The sequence below is a fragment of the Sorex araneus genome, chromosome 3, assembly GCF_027595985.1.
Source record: "Sorex araneus isolate mSorAra2 chromosome 3, mSorAra2.pri, whole genome shotgun sequence".
Lineage (NCBI taxonomy): Eukaryota > Metazoa > Chordata > Mammalia > Eulipotyphla > Soricidae > Sorex > Sorex araneus.
In genome coordinates, this window is record NC_073304.1 from 87,770,364 (window position 1) to 87,789,899 (window position 19,536).

Below are 19,536 nucleotides of genomic sequence, written 5' to 3' on the forward strand. Positions count from 1 at the left end.
ATCATTGATTCAAAAGTTATTCCTCCGAAACCCTTCCAGACATCCCTAGAAATAAGACGCTTTATTCTTTTGTGAGCCAACAGCGCCCAGGATTTTTTTTTTTCTTTTTGGGTCACACCCGGCAATGCACAGGGGTCACTCCTGGCTCATACACTCAGGAATCACCCTTGGCGGTGCTCAGAGGACCATATGGGATGCTGGGATTCGAACTCGGGTCGGCCGCGTGCAAGGCAAACGCCCTACCCGCTGTGCTATCACTCCAGCCCCAGCGCCCGGGATTTTCATGCACTATATTCTACCACTATAATTTGTTTACATATTTTATCTCCCAGCCTAGAAAGGTTAAGAAGACCCTAGAGGTTGGCGAAGGAATTCTATTCGTTTTTATTTTCCTCAGCGTTCATCCGCACAGTGCCTGGCACTAGCTTTGCCCTCGGTAATTGTTAGTTACGAGAACGCTTGTCACGGCTGAGTCTGGGGATAACTGGCAGATCCCACGACTCTCGGCCTGCGTGGCAGGGAGCTGTAGTCCCACCCTCCCGTGCGGTGATTGGTTCCTGCTTCAGGGGTGTGTCCAGGCCCCGGCGTCGGGGTAGTGCGCAGGCGCAGGGCAGGCGTGCGCAGGCGCACGAAGGACGTAGGTCTGGCGGTGGTCGAGCCACAGAGGCCGGAGAGGAGTGGCCGGAACTGCTTGGTGAGTCTCCAGACTGGGGGCCGAGGCAGCTGGCCGGTAGGAAGACTGGGGACCTTTTTCCCAGAGGGAAAAAGTATTTCCTAACACTTGGGGGAAGAACATGGGTGGGGGGGCGGTCAGGTTTAGGGGGTGGCGGGTACGCGCTGGGCGGTCTGGCCCGCCGCGAGGACGCCGGGTGCCGGACTTGGTGGACGTGGAGTGGCAGGATGGTGGTTTTCTCTAACTGTTCCTCAAAACCGCGCAGAGGAAGCCTCCCACCCTCATCCCAGCGTCGCAGTATTGCAGTGGGCACGGTTACTGGACTCGGTGGGGGCCCCCGGCGACCGGGTAGTGCGGGACTAGGTGTTTGGAAAGGTCCCTGGGGTCCAGGCGCTGCGCTCTCTAGGAAAGCCCAGACTTGCCTCACGGCTTTTCCGTCTGCCCTCAAGGAGGAACGGCCCAAGAACGAGTTTCGCAATTTGGGGTTGGAGTGGTGGGTTGGAAAGTGCTGGTGTCACCCCGTCCGTGGGCCACCACGGTGTTGGAAAAGCTGTCGAGGGTTGAGGAAACAGAAAGACACCAGAACTAGGGAGAGAAGGTGAGAAAGGTGTATCATGTCGCTTCTGCTACCTGTCATTTGGGCGGGGTTGGCGACTGGTAGCTTCTGACAGTTTCTCGTAGCGTAGTGAAAATAATGGACCCGAGTAGCAGATACTTAAAAAACTGAGAGACTGGCTTTTTCATACTCAGTAAAATATGGCCAGTTAGAAATGTTTCTCTCACCACCTTGGATAGTGTAAAGTATACCACACTTAGCTACCATACTTTTAGATGTAATCTTAAAATATCTCATAGAGGAATTGAGAAAAGTATTCCTGCTCCCAGCAAAATTGATTCCAAGGGTATCACCATTTTCTTTGGCAAGAAGTAATGAGATAGAACACACTCATAGAAATATTAGATATTAGGAAAAGCACTTCTCACATTGCTGTGTTTCTTTGACAAGTCACACGAAGTAAAGAAAATGATCATAAAATACAACCTTCTGGGGCTGGCTGGGGAGATAGCACAGCGGGTAGGGAGTTTGCCCTGCATGTAGCCCACCCGGGTTCTATTCCCAACATTCCATATGGTACCCTGAACACGGCCAGGAGTAAATCCTGAGTGCAGAGCCCGGAGTAACCCCTGTGCATCGCTGGGTGTGATGGCTCCTCCCCCTCCCCCCCTAAATACAACCTTATACTCTGGTCCCTGTGGATATGATATAGAAACTTTCCAGACTAGGAATGACTCCGTATGTTTTGCATTTTTCTTTTTCCTTTCATTTTTCCTCCCTTCTCTCCTTTTCTTTCCTTTCTCGCCTCGCTTCCTTACACCCAGTGGTGTTGGAGTTTTTGGGGGTGTGGCATGTAATGCCCCAGATAGAATCTGAGTTTCCTATATGCAAAGCATGTGCTCAGCTTGTCGAACTATCCCTCCAGCCCAGCTATTATTTTCTTAATATTAGACTTTTTCCCTACATACAGAATTTTTGCATGCATCTTAGTGTTTGTTTCATTTACTCTAAATGAAATTAAGTTTAGAAACAAACTCACTTGGCTAAAGATCACATCTCTTTTGGAGGAGGGGGCATGCTTTTACTCCTGGCTCTGTGTTCAGAGATCACTCCTCGTGGGCTCAGGGGACCATATGAAGTGCTGGAATCAAGCCCCAGGTGGCTGGGTGCAAGGCAAGCATCCTGTCCACTGTACTATTTCTCTGGCCCAAAGGGTCACTACTTTTTTTTTTTTTTTTTTTTTTTTTTTTTTTGCTTTTTGGGTCACACCCGGCAATGCACAGGCGTTACTCCTGGCTCTGCACTCAGGAATCACCCCTGGCAGTGCTCAGGGGACCATATGGGATGCTGGGATTTGAACCTGGGTCGGCCATGTGCAAGGCAAACGCCCTACCCACTGTGCTATTCCTCCAGCCCCCAAAGGGTCACTACTTTTTTTAAGATTTTAAGATTTTTTTAAGTTTTAAGATTCAGGACAACCCTGGACCAAGAAGCAAACAAATGGAATAATAGGTTCTGTTGCTTATGGGACTTTGCTTTTTGCAGTTTTAAGCAAATAGTGTCTGCCCCCACATTGGTACTTTGCTTATCAAGAGCCATATTGCTATTATGTTGCTGTTAGGAGATCATCTTTTTATTATTATTTTACTTCTTTTGTAGAGGGTCAGTCACACCCAACAGTGCTCAGGAGCTACTACCAGTTTGGGGTCACTCCTGGTAGTGTTCCTCAGCAACTCCCACGTGGTGATTAAGCTCAAATCTGTGACATGCAGAGCATGCACACTTGCTCTTTGAGCTATGATCCCAACCCCTAAAGTCATGTCTTGTTCTTGCTCTGCAGAATCTGGAAGATAGTGGCCTGATTTACTTTAAGATAAAATGAGTAAATCTAAGTCCACTGTACCTCACAATTCTATGAACCCTCGTGTTCATTATTGTGGTAGAATTTTAGCAAATTTACTAACATGACCTAACCAGATGAAAGTAGATTACAGTAGCAAAAGGGAAAAAAGTGGATGTTTGCTTCTTGACATTTTGGGAAATCAGCTGTCTTTTTTTCCTTCCAGTGAATTAAGTTGCTTTTCCTCTCCTCTGGTTTCTAAGGAAATCTTTTTTTAAGCTGTGTTTTTCCTCTACATTATACATGTTCACATTTATTATATAGAAGTACTTGTATCCAAGAGTGAAGTTTTTTATTCTACTGCCGTATTTGGTTTTCAGGTTTGTATATTGACAGAGAAGTAGATGACAGGAACTGCTCATTTATTTGGGCTGGTGGGTAGGAACTTAAAACAGATGGATTCAGCACCTCTAACAATTGAAGGAAGTGGATTGTGAAGTCAGGAAACAACATGTACTGTTCTGTTTATAATATTGTAGATCAAGGTTGGGCTGTCCTCATTTAAATTCAGTGACATTTATGTTTTGATTTTAGCTTCCGGTATTTCTGGAAAAATATTTAAATCGCTGATCGCAATAGTTTTCTTCAGTCCCCTCATTTTGTTGGCATTGTAAATTTTTAACATTTATTTTGGGGTCCAAGATACAGTACAGCGAGTAAGGCACTTGTCTTGCACACAGCTGACCTGGGTTAGATTCTCTGCATCCCATATGGTTCTCTGAGTCCTGTCAGGAGTGATCCCTGAGCACAGAGGTGGGAGTAAACCTGGAGTACAGCTGGGTATGCCTCTCCCATCACCCCCCACAAGACAGGGCTGTCTCTGTACTCAGGAATCACTACTGGTGGCCTCAGGGGACCATATGTCTGCCCAGTTGAACCTGGACTGGCCATGTGCAAGGCAAAGCACCCTGCCTGTTGTACTATCTCTCTGGCCCAAGTTTTGGGAATCTTTAGGGGGATTGTGGCCACATCCATTGGTGTTGGGGCTGCAGTAACTCTGCTTCGCAGACCATGTGATGTAGTCCTGGAAATAAAACCTATGCAAAACTTGTGCTCCATTGAGCTGTCTCCCCAGCCCCATACTTAGGTGTTGACTCACAAATCAAAATCACAAACAATGCATATTTAATAATTATATTTAAAAACTTGAGTAAATTTTTTTTTCTTTTTGGGTCACACCCAGTGATGCACAGGGGTTACTTCTGGCTCTGTGCTCAGGAATTACTCCTGGCAGTGCTCAGAGATATGGGATATGGGATGCTGGGAATTGAACCCGGGTCGGCCTCGTGCAAGGTTGTGCTCTCTGTGCTGCTGTGCTATCGCTCCAGCCCTGTAAATTTATTTTTAAATAAAAATTCCCCTTCTTTGCTTTTCTTTGTCATGGTTGCAGTGATCTTTGGTTGCCATACATTTCGTTGTGGTGCTCCCTTATCAGGTTATGGTGCTCCCACTAGCAAAAGAGACTTGCCCTTTTTTAGTTATGCTTGTATAATGGGCTTGCTGAGGTTTATATTCTTTAGTTGTGGTGCTGTGCACAGTCTGGATACTGTGTTTGCTGGGGTCTTCACAGATGTGGTTGACACATTTGCACTTTGTCACCTATGGTGCTTGCACACCTTTCAGTTGTGGGGCTCACATTACTTTAGTTACAGGTTCATACACCTGTCAGTGGTGCAGATAGAAATTGCTTTGAGCTTTGGGGATCACAGACTGCAGAGTTGGCCAAGATTGGGCTTGGCTAGAGATTGAACTCATCCTTTCTCCTTCCAAGGCTCTAAGCCACAGAGCTAGCCCCTGGACTCTGTTTACTTTTGATTTGTTTGCTCTTTGAGTCACACCCAGAGGTGCTCAGGCTACTCTCAGCTTAGTGCTCGAGGGTCATTCCTGGTGGTATTGGGGGGAAAATGCAGAGCGAGGGATCAAATCCAGTCTGGTCATGCAAAGCATGTTCCAGCCCTTGACCATCTCCATGGTCCACCTCAGGTTCCTTTAATAGCTTTATTGAGTTCCAGCTTTTTTGTATGCCAGCCAAAGTTGCTAATGCTTTGCATGAATTACTCATTCTATTTATTAACACCTTTAATTAAGTATTATACTTTCATTTGATGAGGTTGAACCTGGGACTGCAGCATACAAAGCATGTGCAGTCTGTGAGTGATTTTCCTGGCCCCTGCAACCTTTTTGTTTGTTTGTTTATTTTTGTTTCATTTTTTGGGCCATACCCAGTGGTGCTCTGGGATTACTCCTGACTCTGCACTCAGTAATTATTCCTGGCCAGTTCAAGAAACCATTTTGGGTACCCAGATCTAACCCAGGCCAGCCATGTGCATGGCAGGTGTCCTACCTACTATGCAGTCTCTCCAGCTCCCTGCAACCTTTCTTTGAGACAGTCACTATAATTGATTATGGTCACCTCTAGTACCTTGTACACTGTTCACTTAATGTAAAAAAAAGGTTGACTTGGACTTGAAAACTAGTTGTCAGACATCAACTGATTATAATAGATAAATCAGTAGACTGGAGTTGCAGTTTTGGTCATTTAAGTTCATGATTTCTAGTGAGTGGTACTTTCTCCCTCAGCATGGTGCCTGCTGTGTTGAATTGTGCTGCAGTGTGTTCCTTTTTCATGCTGGTGATTGAACCCAGAGCCTGATACCTGAAAAACAGGTGCTCTATGGGAGTTTCCTGGCCTTCAGTGCAGGTTGAAACTCGTATATAATAGATATAATTCAGTGGGGGTACTTCTTACACTAGTATGAGTTGAGGCCTTGGTGTAAGAATAGTTAAAGTTCCTGTAGAAGGAAGTAGATAAAAAACTTGAGAGAGGAAGTAAAAGAAGGAAGCTAACCATGAATAAGACTGTTTTTTAAATTATGTCTTTCAGAAGGGATTCTATTTTCTCTTCAGGGCATGGATTATTTTTTATCTATGCACCACCCATGCCCCCCCTTCCCCTTTTTGTTTTTTGGCCACACCTGACTGTGTTCAGGGATCACTCCTTTCAGTGCTTAAGGGACCACATTCTATGCTGGAGATCAAACCAGAGTTGGCCCAAGGCAAGTGCTTACTCAGTTCCAGAGAGATAGTACTTGGGTGGAGGCACATGACTGACTCTGTACTATCTCTTTGACCCCTATCTGTCATCTTTTTTTGTCAGACTGTAGTGCTTGGGACCATGTGGTGAAATGCAATACACACCCAGCCCCTATGCAACCATAGTTCTTGAGTGTGTATATGAGCATTTTTGTCCTTTGCTTTCATGTGTGTGATTTTTTTTTTCCTTTTGGTCCACACCCAGAGGTGATCAGACTACTTCCAGCTGTGGGGTTGCAATAAGCGGTGCTCAGAGGAAAGCACAGTGCTAGGGATTGAACCCATGCTCCTGCATTCAGAGTATGCACTCAGGCTATGGAACCTTCTCTCTGACCCATGTGTGAACATTTCTTTAAGTGTTCGTTTTGGTATAACATGATTCATATACCACGAGATTCTTACTTTTGTTTTTATTTTACTTTCTCCACTTTGCTATTGCACTGACTGGGAGGGGGTTCTCATATCCATGGTTTTGGTACCTCCACTTTAGTTGCAGTGCTCACATGCACGCTGGAGAGTTCACACTGTGTTGTAGCCCAGGGACACGCATTTGGCGTGTGATGCAATATGAGGATTGAATCTGCAACCTCATGCCTGCAAGGCAGGTGCTCTACCAGTAAGCCATGCACCAGGTCCCTGGAGAACTTTTACAGGGGTAAAGGGGCTCCACCTGCCTGTTCTCAGGGTCTCTGCTGGATATGGCTTTGGAAGTCTCCTGAATACCACTGAGCTGGCCTGGGTTATTCTCAGCACTGTAGGGCCCATGCAGCACCACATCCTTATGTGCTTGCTTTGAACCACTGGCCCAATTGTTTGAGAATCACTGGAAGGTGCCTTTAGGTATCCCGATTACTGGTTGGGATAGTACCCCCACCCCTCCAAAAACTTTTCAATAAATAGTTATTTTGGGTGTGTGAGAAGGGGAGGATGTGGGCTTGATACTAAGCATTTATATCCATCAACTAATTTTGTTTTATTTTTTTTCCCTTTTTTTTTGGGGGGGGTCACACCCAGTGATGCTCAGGGGTTACTCCTGGCTTTGCACTCAGGAATTACTCCTGGCGGTGCTTGGGGGACCATATGGGATGCCGGGGATCAAACCCGGGTCGGCCGCGTGCAAGGCAAACGCCCTACCTGCTGTGCTATCGCTCCGGCCCCCTAATTTTGTTTTATTTTGAGGTAAAGAACTTCTTGTTTTGTTTTGGTCGTTCCTAGCAGTGCTGAGGTGTTGGCCTTTTGTGTGCTCAGGAGCCTGTATGTGATTCTGGGGAACCAATCTGCATCGACTACATGCAACCAAGCACTTTAATCCCTGTACTGTCTTTCTGGCCCCTTGAAGTAAAGATACTTTATTGCAGGAGGAAAGAGAGATCACTCAAATGGCTTTAGCATATGCTTTGCTTGCATGATAAGAAAGGAATCCTTTGAGGAAAGAAATTTTTGTTACATAGGTATCACTCCCAGTGGTATTTGGGTTGATGAGGGCCACACAGACTATATGGGAGGACTCTGGGGGAGGGGAGTAGAGAGCACCAAGTATTGAGCTAGGTACATGCTGTACACTTCAGTCTTATCCCTGGCCCTAAAGAAAGGAATTATTGTGTGTGTGTGTGTGTGTGTACATACACCTATATATACTATATATGTATATGTGTGTGTGTGTATATATATATATATATACTGGTTTGGGGCAACACCCATCTGTGCTCAGGGTGTTTTCCTGGCTCTATGCTCAGGGGTCACTCCCACTGTACTATCTCTCTGGCTTATTATTACACCTTTTTTGAATCTCATGTTAAGATTTATAGTTAGAGGGGAGGGAAGGGGAATATTAGAATGGAGGTTGTGCTCTACAGTGGAGGGAAGTGATCACTCATAGGAGGGTGTGGTGCTGGAATGTGACATGCATGAAACTGAAAATAAAATTTAAAACATTTGTTAGAAAATACTAGTATGTAACTTTGTATAATGGTCATTTATAACAGTCATTTATAAAAACAGTGCAGTGTTTTCCAATATTCCAACTAAGCATATAATACTGTTGATGTCTTATTTAGGTTTTATTTTCTCTTCTACTAGATATTAATATATTGTCAAGAGCTTTTCTTACAAGAAAGGAAGCGTGGGTCCTTATCCCTTTTAAATTTACGGAAAGGCATGTTTTCAGATTCCAAGAAGTTGCGGTAAACACAGACTGAACTTGGATCTTAATGAAGTATATCATAGGTATTTTTTCACATAGTGGTTCTGTCTTATTTTCCACCTATCTTTTTTCTCCCCCAACCATCGTTTTTATTCCTGGAGAAGAAAGGAGGTGATCCATTAAATTTTAAAGTGAGCTGAATCCAGTCTCTCATATATGATCTCCCAGATTTATAAAGCCTCATCAAGTCATCATAATGTGTTACCAAGCTGGCAAATGACTGCTCTGAAAAGTGTTCTAAAGGCTATAAGGATAGCTCAAAGGGCTGTGTGCATGCAAAGCACTCAGGGCTCAAACTCTGGCAATGGTACTGTCCCCTAAACACCACCAGATTGCTCCAGGTACAGAGACAGTAGCTCCCTAAGCACCACCGGGTGTGGTCTCAGAAACAAAAAATGTTCTCTGAGTCTAGAATTAGACATAATATTTGAAAATCAGAATATAATTCCTTTAATGTATGTACTTTTCTTGAGGCTAGAGCTACAGTACAGTAAGTAGGATGCTTGCCCCTAAACATGTCTGACGGGTTAGATCCCTGGCACCCTGAGCCTGCCAGGAGTGATCCCTGAGCACAACTGGGTGTGGCCCCCAAAAAAAGCAAACAAAAAGGTACGTATTTTTCTTTGGCAAAGCTGCTACAATTTGAATGATTTGATAACATGGCTCTCTATTCTCCATTTAATGGTGTAATAGTACTTGGAACTCTGTGTGGATTTAATCCTGACTCTACTTTAGGAACTTGCAAAAGTTGCTTAAACTTCTGTTCCTTAGTTTCAACATCTGTAAAATGGGGAATTAAAAAGTGTTTGCTATGGCCTGATGTTTGTGACCTTCCTCAAAATTTATATGTTGAAATTCTAATACTTGGTGTGATGGTATTAGTAGGCGAGGTCTTCAGAACTCTTTCATTTGCTTATTTTTGGACAGCATCCTTTGGTTTGGGGTGGGGGGGTTACTCAGTGTGCAGGGGACCATGTGATGCTGGGGATCAAACCCTGGGCTCCTGTATGCATAACATGGGCTCCAGCCTGTTGAACTCTCATTTTTCCAGATCCCTTTGGAATATTCTTTCTTTTTTTGTTTTGGGGTCACACCAAGTGATGGCAGGGCTTACTCCTGGCTCATACACTCAGGAATTACTCCTGGTGGTGCTCAGGGGACCATATGGGATACTGGGAATCGAACCCTGGTTGGCCGAGTGCAAGGCAAACGCCCTACCTGCTGTGCCCCTTTGGAATATTCTTAACCCATAAGAATGAAGCCCTTGTGAACGAATCTGTGCCTTTATTTTATAAAGACTGCTGTAAGCTCCCTAGCCTTTCTGCCAGCAGAGATACAGGGAGAAGGTGCCAGCTTTAAACCCTTAAAAAAGAGAGCCCTTATAAAACAGTGACCAATTTCTTCACAACCTCCAGAACTAAAAGAAATGTTTTTGAGGCAGAGAGCTGGCTCGGCAGCTCAGTGCATACATTGCATGCTGGAGGCCTGTATTCAGTCTCTGGCACGGTGCTTTCCCTGAGCACCGCAGGGAGTGATCGCTGAACACAGAGCCAGAGGTAGCCTCTGAGTTCTTCTCGCCAACACCAAAATTCCTCCAACACCAAAAAAAAAAGATTTTTTTCTTTATAAACCGCCTATTTCTCAGGGTTTACTCCTGCCTCTGCACTCAGGAATTATCCTGGAGGGTCTCAGAGGACCATATGAAATGCTGGGGATAGAACTCAGGTTGTTTGCATGCAAGGCAGGCTCCCTACCTGCTGTACTGTTGCTCTGGCTCAGCCTGTGGTAATTTTTTTTATAGCACCTAGAATGAGCTAAAACAAAAATAGTACTGTGGAGGAGTAAATGAAATATGTGCATAAAATATTTGTATATTTGTATATTTTGTTTTTGTTTTGGGGGCACACAAGGAGATGCTAGAGAGTTACTCCTGGCTCTATGTTCCTGGTGGTGTTTTGGTTTTGTTTTGGGGGCACACATGGAGATGCTAGAGAGTTACTCCTGGCTCTATGTTCCTGGTGGTGTTTTGGGGACCATATGGGATGCGGGGGAATGAACCCAGGTCACACTTAACAGTTCTCAGGGTTAACTCCTGGCCCTGTGCTCTCTCAGGGTGTCACTCCTGGTAGTGCTGGGGGGACCAAGGGAAGCTGGGGACAGAAGCCGGACCTCCTGCATACTAAGTGTGCAGTCAGCCCATTAAGCTGTCTCTCTGACTTCACACATTTATTTTTACCACAGTATATAATAGCTTGTGAAATCCTGGGGAACAAATGATGAAATTTGAGAAAACAAAGGGAAAATATGCTAAGCCCTTATTTATAAGCATAACTACCAGTTTTTAGCCTCTCAGGAGAAATATTCCAATTGGCACATACTGTAAATGCAAGTTTGTGAAAACTCTTTCATCTATTAAAAGATAATCACCCATTCCAAACCACATAAGTATAGAAATAATGCAGTAGAACAATCTGTCCTAAAATTGTGCCAGGAGATATTTAGAGGAAAGGTCCTGCCAAAGTATGACAGGGAAACAGACTTTAAGGGGTTCTGAGTAAGTTCTCAGATTTCATTGCAAAATGCTAAGCAGATGAAAGAGGATTCTCTGATTCTCATCACGAAGAAGCAGTGATCTTAGCTGGAATACATAAGTTATAACAACTTCTTCAAGGGTGTCATCTGTCTGTTGTCCTAGGCCTCACCTTCAAGACCTCTTTCTCAAGCCTCCTTACCAATCATCAACGTCTTTATGGATTCAGAAAAAATGCATGGAATTAGAAATAGGTATTAAATTGCAGTCTGTTGGATTTAAAATGATACAAAGGTGGTAAAACGGATGGGAGTATAGAGAAAATAAGATTGGCCATTCTGATAAGGTTGGGTGACTGATTAATACATGTAGAGTACTGCTTTCTCAATATTTTAAGGTGAAAACATTCAAACAGAAACAATTTTTTTTTTTTTTTTTTTTTGCTTTTTGGGTCACACCCAGGGTTACTCCTGGCTCTGCACTCAGGAATCACTCCTGGTGGTGCTCGGGGGACCATATAGGATGCTGGGTATCAAACCTGGGTCAGCTGCATTCAAGCCAAACACCCTACCCACTGTGCTATTTATTGCTCCAGCCCCTCAAACAGAAACAATTTTTTAAAGGTAGCTAACTTCTTTTTTTTTTTTTTTTTTGCTTTTTGGGTCACACCCAGCGATGCTCAGGGGTTACTCCTGGCTTTGCACTCAGGAATTACTCCTGGTGGTGCTTGGGGGACCATATGGGATGCTGGGGATCGAACCCGGGTCGGCCGCGTGCAAGGCGAACGCCCTACCCGCTGTACTATTGCTCTGGCCCCTAAAGGCAGCTAACTTTTGAAAAAGTCTTTACTTACTTTTGAAAGTCTAACTAATGGGTAAGAGAGTGAAGGAATCATAGTAACAGTCAAAATATCATAGTACTTTAATACTTACAAACCACTAGACATATAGAATACACTTTAAAAAATATAAAACTAGGGGCCAGAGAGATAGTATAGCAGGTAGGTTGCATGCCTCGTTCATGGCCAACTCAGGTATGCCTTAGTGCCTCTGGGTGTGGCCCCAAAACCAAATGAATAAATACGTGAAATTTAAAAGTAATATAACTACATTGAAAACGGTTTAGAAAATTCACTCAGTTCTACTGTACTGCCATAACAGCCATTGGTTATATTTTGATAATTCCCTTCCATTTTCTACCCTTCTTTCCTCACACCCCCTCGGGTACTTACAACATATGCTTGATTTTCCCTTTTCTTTTTCTTTGACAGTTCTTTTTTGTTTGTTTAAAGTTTTAAAACTTTGGTGTCAGGGAGATAGTTCAAAGGGATAAAACACATGCTTTCTTTGTAATAGTCCCAGGTTTGATCCCCAGTACTACATGGTACCCTGAGCACTGCTGGAAATGCTTCCCCAAATATTGCTGGTTGTGTCCACAAATCCTCTCCCCAAATTCCTAAACTCTTACTTTGCTCACTTCATAATCTAAAACTCTCTTTTATAGTTTGTATTTTCTCAGCTTTAACGAGGAAAAGAAAACATTGAAGGGTAATCATTTTTACTTTTTTTGGGCATACAAAGCTATATATGTACTTGTTAAGATAAGTTCCTATCAACAGGAAACTTGGTTTCATTTAAATTTGGTTAACATCTGTCTTAACTTGTGCCAACTCACGGTTAACATGAAAGCTCATCAGTATATCCTAAAGAGCCTCATTAAATAAAATATTCAGATTAGCTTTACAAAGGAAGCAGTTAATATTTATTAGCCCTTTTATAGATGTCTCTCACATTAGACATTGTTGCATTTTTCTTACTTTCTCTGCTTCCCTAATATTATTAGCATAATAGCTAAGACTTGAATATCTGCATCAGGCACTGTGCTAAATACTGCATATGAATCACCTTTTTAATATTTTAAAGTAATTGTGGTTTGGGGGTCATAGGTAGAAGTACTCTGGGCTTACTTCCGGCTCTGTGTTCAGGGGTGACAATATGTGATGTCAGGGATTGAACCTGTGTCAACTGAATGCAAGGCGAATAAATGTCTTACACTGTACTTTTTCTTCACCACCTTCCCACTTTTTTTGGGGGGGGAGAGAGAAAGAGGGGAAGTTTTGAGCCTTGCCAAGTAGAACTGAGAATCTTCTGGCTCTGTGCTTAGGGGTCCACTCCTGGCAGGGAAACCATATGTGGTGCCAGGTACATGGAAGGCAAGCACCTTATCCCAGTACAAAAAATTTTTTTTGATCTTTTCCCTGCCTCTTCCCTTTGTTGTAGTGGTTGATATTATTGTTGCAATGACCAGGAGTTGCACACCAGGGTGTGGGGCTTGCACACTTGGCCCAGTTCCTCACTGAGGTTTGCTCTCAATTTGGATGCTTGACACACCCTGTGTGGGGTTCACACTCTCAGTTGAGGTGCACGGTCTTCAGGTGCTCGTTGTGGGTTGTTGGGATGCGCATATACATGGCTCAGCAGAAGTTGTGCTTTCTGGCTATGGTGGGCACTGGAGTTCACACATACTTGGCCAGGCCATGGTACAGCTCCATGGATCCCAGGTAGCAGAGCTGCTCCCAGGATCATACAAATCTCCTGTGGCACAGCAGGGATTTAGACCTGTGGCCATACACTTGCAAGGCAGGTGCTCAAAGCCCCTGCTCTGTTTCTTCAAAGCCTGGATGATTTTTAATCCTGCCACCAGAAAGCCAGACTATTATAGATAGTTTTTTTTGTTACAAATAAATAGAGACCAAGTTTTAGGTGATTTGCTTGAAGTTATAAAATAAATACTTTTGGGGGCCAGAATTTTAGTACTGGTGCTTCTACTAATGAAACTGATGACTCTGCTAGCCTGCTGTGAACAGAAGTTTCTACTTTAAGTCTGCTGGTTACCATGAAAGTCTCGTCAAAATATGCCAAAGAGAATTGCAAATTTTATCTAATAGTTCAGATTATAGTAGTAAATTACAGGAGTAACTTGTGGAACAACTACACTGATTTTTTTTGGGGGGGGAAGTCACACCTGGCAATGCACAGGAATTCCTCCTGGCTCTGCACTCAGAAATTACTCCTGGTGGTGCTGGGGGACCAAATGGGATGCTGGGAATTGAACCCGGGTTGGCCGAATGCAAGGCTTAATGCCCTACCCTCTGTGCTGTCGTTCCAGCCCACTGTAATTTTTTTTTAAGAAAAGAAATGTTAGAAAGCTAGTGGTGTGTGTGTATATATATATATATATTTTTTTAGTAAATAGATTTTATTTGGAGGATTTTTAAGGTGGGGGAGGGGGAGAGAGAGGAAGGGAGGGAAGGAGGGAGGGAGAGGGGAGGGGGAGGGGGAGAAAAGAGATACACTCAAGAGAGCACACGGGCTTCTCCAAGGATGGAGAGAGCCTAGTGGTAGAATTTTTTTTTGGGGGTCACACCCAGCAATGCACAGGGATCACTCCTGGCTCATGCACCCAGGAATCACCCCTGGCGGTGCTCAGGGGACCATATGGGATGCTGGGATTTGAACCCAGGTCGGCCGGGTGCAAGGCAAACACCCTACCCGCTGTGCTATCTATCACTCCAGCCCCTAGTGGTAGAATTTTTTTTTTTTTTAGTGGTAGAATTTTTGAACTGCAAAATTCTTGCTTTCCAGTATAATGAATTAAATTATTCTTTTATTGACAGATAACGTAGGCTTGATGGTGATTTAAATCGCTGTTTCTTCTATTACTGCGGTCTCCATTTTTGTTAGTGAAAACGTGAACTTCCTAAAACACGTTATTTATTTATTTATTTTTGCTTTCAGGTCACACCTGGCGATGCACAGGAGTTATTCCTGGCAATGCTCAGGGGACCATATGGGATGCTGGGAATCGACCCCAGGTTGGCCGCATGCAAAGCAAATGCCCTACCTGCTGTGCTATCGCTCCAGCCTCCCCAAACACTTTTAAAACTCCTTCTTAATAACGTTTTCCTTTTTCAATCTAATATAGATATTTTCATGATCTAAAATACTATAGTGCTGGGATGCGGCGCAATGGTAGACTATTTTGCCTTGAATGTATGAGGCCCTGGGTTTAATTCCTGGAGGGGGCAGGGAAACACCCTAATAAAATAAAATGATTCTTTATTTTTACAAAATAAAGCTGAGCAGAGAGATAGTACAGCAGGTATATCACTTTTCTTGCACGGGGCCCTCCAAGTTTAGTTTCCAGCATTCCATATGGTTGTTTCCTTGAGCAGCGTCATTGGGTGTTGCCCCAAAACCAAAATAAAACTGGAGAGATAGTTTAAAGGGCTCATTGCACACTTTGCATGCAGGCAACCTGGTTTTGGTCCTTGGCATTGAATATTCCCCTAGATACTGCAGAATGTTCTCCCTTCCCCACAAAAAATATACCCAAATCAAAGTAATGTAAAAGAAAAGAAAGCCATGATTACTCTTTTTGTATTTCTTCCTTCATTTTCACTTCTTTAGTATCTGTAGTATCTGTGGAATAAAAGTAACCAAAGCAGACAAATTAACCAGATCAATATAAAGGATCAGCCAGGGAGGTAACTCATTGGTGGAGTGCATGCATGAGGTTGTGGGTTCTGTTCTCTGCACCAAATAGATACCCTGAAAACAGCAAAAATAAGTTTGAGACTCAGAAAAATATTTGGTGGTTTCCAAAGAGGAAAGGGAAATGGGGATGGGGGAGAGGAGAATGATATGGGGAGAGGAGAATGATATTTAAAAAAGAACAACAAAACCCACTGGAATGCTAGTGAGGTTTGTAGTGGTACAGCATTCAGAACTAAATAAAAGCAAAATTAAGTCCCATGAATGTGGTAAGGCTTTTAGTTTATTTATTTATTTTAAATCATAGATGGCATCTGAACTTTTGAAATGAGCCATCAGATTGGGTACTAAGCTTACTTTTTTTTATATTCACCTGTTCTCATATCATCTGATACTGCCCAGGAACGTAAGATTATTTACCAGACTTTGGCTTCTGAGTAGATCCAGACTTGAATAATAAGCCTGCTGTTTACTGATGTCGTCACCTTGAGCGAATTACTCAAAGTGAATCTTAGCTTCCTATCCAATAGATATGATAGACGTGAATACTTGGTGGGATATGTAATTAGTTCCTCAATTTCTTCTTGCACCCTCCCCTACTTTTATAATAAAAAGTCAGTAAGCCCAAATGAGCTATAGAAAGGGAACTATAAGATATAAAAGTATTAAGAGATATTTTCCATTTTGCTCTCAAAGATGTACATATAGTATAGCACATAGGAAGCACTGGAAAATGGATAGGGAGTCAATCTATTAGATTATATATAAAAGAACGTTGAAGGTGGAACCAGCATGAAAGTACCATGGGTAAGGTGCATCCTTTGCATGCAGCCAGTTTTCTCCCCACCCCGTATACACATATGTATACAAAGCTTTATTCTGGTTCTGATATCACTGGTATTTCTGAGTAGTTTATTAAACCTCATAAAGCCTGGAGGGTATTTTTCCTTGTCTCTATGCCCATGGGCAATACTTGGCTCTGTGCTTAGGGCATGTGACCTGAAGGTGAGGAGGGGACCCTTAATGTCCACCCCTGTGGATTTGAACTGGGGTCTGCAGGATGCAAGGCAAATGCCTTGACTGTACTGTCTTACCTCTATGGCCCCTCTCTCACCTCTATTAATTTCTGTTATCATATTCTGAGCATCCTCAAGAATCAGGAATAGGTGAGTCTTAGGCAGCTATGTTCCAGCCTCAGCATGCTTAATAGTGGGTACTTCACAGAAGTCCATTTCTTGTGTGTCATCTGCACAAGGAAGTTAACCAGTACTGGCCGGCTCTCTGAATTCACCCAAGGGTGTGTCTTTCAAGTGATCCTACTGACCTTCCAAAACTGACTCTTTAGCTATACTAGTTTTTGTTGATGTTAATTAGAAGAACTCTTTGAGTCTTCACTTTCCAGGGAGGTCAGTTTTGCATTTAATCTCTGTTGAAATTTGGAAGACAGCAGCAGTGATTTGGTTTTGGCAATAATCACTTTCAGAAGTAGAATTGTAAATAGAGCAATTTGAGAGATCTGGCCCTCCTTATCTGAAAAATTTCTTCCTACCCACTGGAAACTGTCGGGAATGTTTACTGGGATTTTAATTTTTAGGAATTAAACTTGAGTATGTGTATTACTTATGACTTTCTGCTCTTTTGAAAATTAAATATGAGAACAGAGACTGGAGAGGGTAGTAGAGTGGGTAGGGCATTTGCCTTGTTTGTGGCTGACCCAAGTTTGATCATTTGCATTTCATATGATCCCCTGAACTGTCAGGAGTGATCCCTGAGCAATGCTGGGTGTGGCCCAAAACCTAAATTAAAAAAAATTCTAATGACTTAATAGCAGCTATTAAAAGGATTAGATTGGAGATGAGCTACTGCTTGAGAAGGGCAGGCTTTGAAAGGTTTCTTCTTGTGGCTCTAAAATGTGGAGAAACATGAAGCCATTTGGGCAAACAGAGGGAGTATTAAGAAAAGGAAAGATACAAAATAAGGAGTGGAAAACAAAAACCTGAAGGTGAGAGAGTATAAGACAACTTTTCTTTTCATAATGGTAACTAAAATCTTAACAAGAGATACTATAGCATGAACATTTCTATGACATGATGAATGAAGTCTTACAAACAAATAATGTAGTGTTCTGTTTATGTCTAATGAATCAGCAACTTTTGTTTATTTATTTTTGGGGCACACTTCAAGGTGCTTATAGCTTATTTCTGGCTCTGCACTCAGGAATCACTCCTGATGGGCTCATGGGACAATATGAGATGCAGGGGATCAAACCCAGGTCAGCTATGTGCAAGGCAAGTGCTATGCTATTTCTCTGGCTCCCTAAACAAGCAATTCCTAATTCAGATTTTTTTTTGATTCTGTATCTTAGCATATAAACCTTTGCTAAAGTCACAGTTCTCTATATCAAGGATGATTGGAAAATAAATTTGCCACTTTTTCTAATTGTTTTTATTTTTAATAATAATTTTACACATACATGATGGCTTTAATCCTTATTTTTTTAAAAAATGGCCAGAGTGATAGTTCATTGGGTAGGGTGTTTATCTTTCATGCAGCCAGCTCAGGTTCAAGCTGACCCCAGCACCACATATGATTCCCTGATTACCACTAGGAGTCAGTGTCAAGCACAGTTGAAATTTTGTGAAGCACGATGGGTTTTGTTAAAACTCATTAAAAGAGATGTGACTGGAGGGACCAGAGTGATAGTAGGGTATTTTCCTTGCACCCATCCCATATGGTATCCTGAGCCGGCTAGGACTGATCTCTGAGCATAGAGCCAGGAGTAAACCCTGAGCACCACTGGGTGAAAAAAAAAAAAAAAGATACAAGGGGAGAAAAAAGAAAAGTATGTGTTAAAGAGAGAACATAGGTTCCTCCAGAGTGGAAGTCGGCAGGCAAAGAAGTAGATAAACAAGTAGATGACATGTTCAAAGAAGAACATTAACTTGAAGAGCAAGCCTAAAACTTTTTTTTAGGTATGATAGTTTTCTTTAGAATAGTGGAAGGAGGGAAAAAGTATACATGATGATTGTTATGCTGGTAGAAGAGAATGTACTTCAGTGACTTTAACCTTTATTAAAATGGTCTATTCTATCTAGAATTATAACCAGAGCTCTAACTGAAATGCTTTTGTGCACAGAAAATTTCATATTGTCACTTTTGCTTTAGCATAGATGATTCTTCTGAAAATAAATACTACTTGTGAATGTAACTAACAAAAGATTTGTATGTGATAGGGTGGGTGGGTGGGGGGGAGACAAGTGAGACAGCAATCTTCTAGAGATTATTTGCAGGTTACCCTATTACATTATAACTTTGTTTCTGTCCACTTGAATAGTACACTTTGTTTTTCTTCTTATTTATTTAGCTTGCATTTGTTAGAGTACCAGTTGTCAAATGCTTCAAGCCTTAAGGACACACAGGTATAACAAATCTATGATCTACAAGACTTCAGTATTCAAAAACGAAATAGTCCCATGATATCTACTTGAATACTCTGTTTTTCTGCTTGTTTATTTTAGCATACATTTATTAGAGTACCAACTATCAGATAACTGCAAGTGTTAAGGATGGAAATATAGAACAAATTCCTACCCTTCAAAGAACAAAACAAATAGTCCCATATAACACTTTTGTTTCTATCCACTTGAATACTTTGTTTTTCTACTTGTTTATTTACCTCATTTATTACAGTAGCAGTTGTCAGATGCTGCAAGTGTTACAGATAGGAAAATACAACAAATGCCTGCCTTTGAAGAAAACAAAACAAAACAAAACAACAACAAAAAAACAGTCCTTTATATAACTTTGTTTCTCTCTACTTGAATACTTTGTTTTTCTACTTCTTTATTGGACTATCAGTCATAAAACGTTAGGGATAGGAAGATAAATTTCTGCTCTAGATTTTAATAGATTGAAGTTTAAAATTTTTTTAAAAAAATTTTAGCTGTGAAGTTACAAATTATTTATGATTGGGTTTCAGGCATAAGATGTTTCAACATGAGCCCTTTCACCAGTTTCCATTTCCTCCC

General features: G+C 42.3%; 1 protein-coding gene across 1 annotated transcript in view; it reads left to right on the forward strand.

Annotated features, from left to right (window-relative positions):
- The first annotated feature begins 614 nt into the window (after window positions 1-614).
- Window positions 615-19,536, forward strand: part of SNAP23 (synaptosome associated protein 23) — a 41,581-nt gene continuing 22,659 nt past the window's right edge. Inside the window, exon 1 of the mRNA XM_004609598.2 lies at window positions 615-694. The gene's annotated coding sequence lies outside the window, so the exon portion shown is untranslated. The remainder of the gene's footprint in view (window positions 695-19,536) is intronic.